We start from the raw sequence: 3,909 nt of genomic DNA, 5'->3' as shown, positions 1-3,909 counted from the left end.
TCTATTTTGAAAGCAAATAACCTCATCTTAATATCTTTGGGTTAGAGTGTGCTTTTAAGTAGGTCTGTGTTTTTTGATTCAAGTCTGTTTTTTAAATTCTGGTAAAGTTCAATCTCTGTTCATTCTTAAATCAGATAAACTTCATTTTCTGCTTGATTAGATTTTTCCTGTAAGGATTAGCATTTTAAAATGGAATCATTAGGGGAATTTCATAGTAATTTTAGAATCTAGCACTATTTCTAAAGTAAATTGGTCTTCATAATGAATATTAGAACCTGCTTTGTCTTCCTAAAACAGCTTAATAGATTGGAATCCTTTCCATCTTGATAGTAAATCTGAAGCCCTAAATTCCTGAGGAGGAAAGAGAGCATCATAGGCTATTGGTAGAGCCCAAATCTAAACTCTTTTAAAAAGCAAGGGGAGGAGAGAAGATTCCCGTCACCTATGACATAGATCTTACCTCAGAGCCTAGACAAAACAGAAATACAGGTACATAAATTACATGAAGGATTCAGCCAGCTCAAACAAATGATTGGCTCAAATGTTAGGAGAAAAACAATAACAGGAAGTAACAATGAAAGGTTGTTTCATGGCCCCAGCACAAAGAGGAATAGTTATCAACCTTTTTCAACTGACGTCAAGCTGACTTCCAGTGATGTTTCAGCAGTGAAGGACAAAATGACCTGACCTTTTCATATGTTGGCTTCTACTTTCTTTTGCTCAGGTGTCTTCCCTAAAAGTGTATAGAAATGAATAAGGAAGTGACACATAAGTGACTTTTACACATTCCAGGGAAGGTTTTCTGCACTAAAGGGATCCATCAAGCAAAAACAATCTCCTGCAAACTTTGCAATGAAAGTTTGTGTATGGAACTTACAGAGTTTTAGGCTTACTATTTAATCAGCATGATTGCCCACTTTCTCTCCCACTTCTAACCCAACCACTCCAAAATCCATTTTGATGAGATGTAACATTTTGCCCTTAGCTATAGAAAAAGAATGACTATCCTTTATTCCTTCTATGATCTTCAGTTGTAGATAAAGAATTGCCTAGTTAGCATGTAAAACTATAATGGAAAAATGTACATCCACTCTGAACTCTCTATTCTGTTCTGTGTACCAAATTAGAATGCTAAAAACAAAGCTACTGCTTAAAAACCTACAATAATTTCCCATAACTAAATATCTAAACTCCCTTACCTATCTTTCAAAGACTCTACAACCTGTACAAACAACATACAACTAACATTCCTTAAAATTCCCATTATTTCCTAAAATCTAAAATACAACCTCCAGTCTAGTTATGGCAGGTAAAATCATTATTGCCCACTATGCCATACTGATTTCTACCTTAGTGCATTTTGTCACTCTCTCTCCTTCTCCATTCCTACTATCATCCTAAAAACATTTCTTCTATATCTCACTTATTTAGCTCCTGGTCAGTTAGTTGGTTGTTGTTCTTCATTCTCAAAGAGGACCAAAATGATATCACTATATTAGAGTTAAATTACAGTATGTCTAACTATGGCTGATCAGACCAAGATGGACTCAGAATTCTCAATCACAGGTTGGACACAAATATTTTCTTTTTGGGATGGATTCATTAATTTTGAGTATCTTGAATTTCTTCTAATTCTGCTTTGCTCATAGAACATAGTACTTTCCCTGTAGAGGGTTTGCCATGCTGGGCAGTCCTGTGCCTGGGTCATGTATCTCTCATATCATACAATCAATTCTAAAGTTTTTAAAATCAATACAAAAATTTTGTCACTTTTTCTGACCACCTACCTCCTATCTATCCTTCCAAGATCAGTTCAGATTTTATATTAAGTATAGTCATTTTTTTGACCTAGTTAACCTGCCCCACTCATATTTCTGGAGTTGATTTCTTGAACCTAAGTGTGAATCTTTAATTTTTTCCTAAATTTCATTTCACTGATTTCAACTCTCCATTGTAGCTTCTTATCTTAGTACTCCAACTAAGGCAGACATCTCTTTCTTCTGAACTACTGTTAAACCTAAAATCAATACCATATTTTTTTGTTCTCTCATTGCTTGAGTGTGTTATTCTGATGTTTCTGGTTATATTTTATGTCCTTAGAAGTAGGGACCCTATTTGGAGGGTCTTTTTGCCAAGAATCACAGAATCTCAGAGCTGGAAGGAATCACTAGAGGTCATTTAGTTTGAGTTCATTTAGTTCCACCTGTTTCAGTACAGAAGACTCCTATAATATTTCAACCAGGCGTTCCCCAGTTCTTGGTTTAAGACTACAATCAGTAACATATAACCTTCAGAAGGTGGGTCTTATTGGAGATAGTTCTAAATGTTAACAAATATTTCTTTTGTCAATTCTGAATATGCCTCTTTACAATTTTTACTCATAATTCCAGTTCTACCTTTTGGGGCAAATTAAAATATGTTTATTTTTCCATTTAAGTGTTAAGGTCAAATTTGACTCCTTGTATTAGAAGCTTCCAGTCTTTGAATAACAATATAAAGAAGTTTACAGAAGGTGGCAAGATGGCTCAGTAGATAGAACTCTGGTTCTGGAGTTAGGAGGACTTGAATTTAAATCCATCCTAATCAATAAGAACAAAAAAGAAGGAAGTTTATAAGAAATCATATTTGAAGAACTCAACAATTTAGGTTTATTCCCTAGAATCCTAATTTTGCTGTTCCTTTTTGACAACTCAACCTGCAGGTCAGCTTTAAAGGAGGAGAATTAGCACAAAAAGTTTGCTATATTAATACATGCAAAATATGTACAAACTAGATAAAAGGTAATTTTTGTATATGAAGACACTGGAAGAGGCAAAAAAAAGTTTCAAGTAACACCTGAGCTGTTGAAGCAAACTGGAGCATTTATGGGGTGAAGGTGAGGAGGGAATAGATTCCAAGTGTTTATCTTGGCTTAGGCAACCCTCTCTCAGGGGTTTTTGACAGAATAAGGGTCTTTCTAGAGGTGAAACTGACCTAAAGAGGGGAGGTCAGCCTTGCTTTCTCTGGCTCACTGCTCCCATCCCAAGATAAAACTCATGGGAAATCTCTTTTCAAGTCACATAGACTCTGTTTGCCTTAATCCATTGAAAAAAGAAATGGCTAACTCTTCTAGTATCTCTGCCAAGAAAACTCATAAGGGATCACAAAGAGTCAGTATCAATTGAATAACTAAACAACAACAATAACATAATATAGAAATTTGAGACTATAGGTCTTAATGATGGCTACTTTCTCAAATTTTCTTACCTGTGAATTTCTGGTCCTCTCTCCTCTCATTTTTTTTGATGCCATAACTATCTTTTTTGTTATCTAGATTTTTAGATTGTCAAAATGAGCTTTCCTCCCACCTACATCTCTTTTTAGTTTAAAATACTTTTGATTAGATTTGCAAAATTTGCAAATAAATTCTTACAGGTTCCTATTTGATGCATTCCATTGCTAACTAAGAGCCCTTCATTCCTATATTTAATCCACAATCCAGAAATCCAAATACTACTCCTAGATACCATATACTTAACCAATAATTTGATTCCCAGGCCTTCCTTTCCCTTAATAAGTCCTTGCTTAAAGAAAATACTCCTGGTTATTTCTGGGCACCTCTGGTGTCCTTACTGAATTTCTTGCCCAAGACCTCGTGATTTTTAGTCATGTTTGCTGCGTTCTTTTTGATGGTATCATTTGTGTTTCTGTGAATCATCAAAGGTATGTGGGAGTCATCATTTTGCCAAGTCTTGGGTTTTTTTCCTGCAATGTTTTGGATATATGCCTTAAAAAGACAGTAGACCTCTCTGTTAAGTGTTATGTGTTAAAGAGAGATTTAGAAGACATATTAGAAAAGATTGTACTAGGCTTAGAAAGAAGCTAGTTTTTACCAGCAGTTATTCTTTGCATCTAATTTAGACTAGCTCC

General features: G+C 34.9%; 1 long non-coding RNA gene across 1 annotated transcript; it reads right to left on the bottom strand.

Annotated features, from left to right (window-relative positions):
* Positions 1-622: 622 nt before the first annotated feature.
* LOC141559827 (uncharacterized) lies at positions 623-3,522 on the bottom strand. The gene is made up of 2 exons (XR_012487577.1): positions 3,247-3,522; positions 623-733 (listed from the first exon to the last, which is right to left on the bottom strand). It is a non-coding gene; the product is annotated as an uncharacterized LOC141559827 (long non-coding RNA).
* Between the last annotated feature and the right edge of the window lie 387 nt (positions 3,523-3,909).

Source organism: Sminthopsis crassicaudata, chromosome 3, assembly GCF_048593235.1.
Source record: "Sminthopsis crassicaudata isolate SCR6 chromosome 3, ASM4859323v1, whole genome shotgun sequence".
Lineage (NCBI taxonomy): Eukaryota > Metazoa > Chordata > Mammalia > Dasyuromorphia > Dasyuridae > Sminthopsis > Sminthopsis crassicaudata.
The sequence above is the reverse complement of the archived record's forward strand: the minus strand, read 5'-3'. Positions and strand labels throughout refer to the sequence as shown.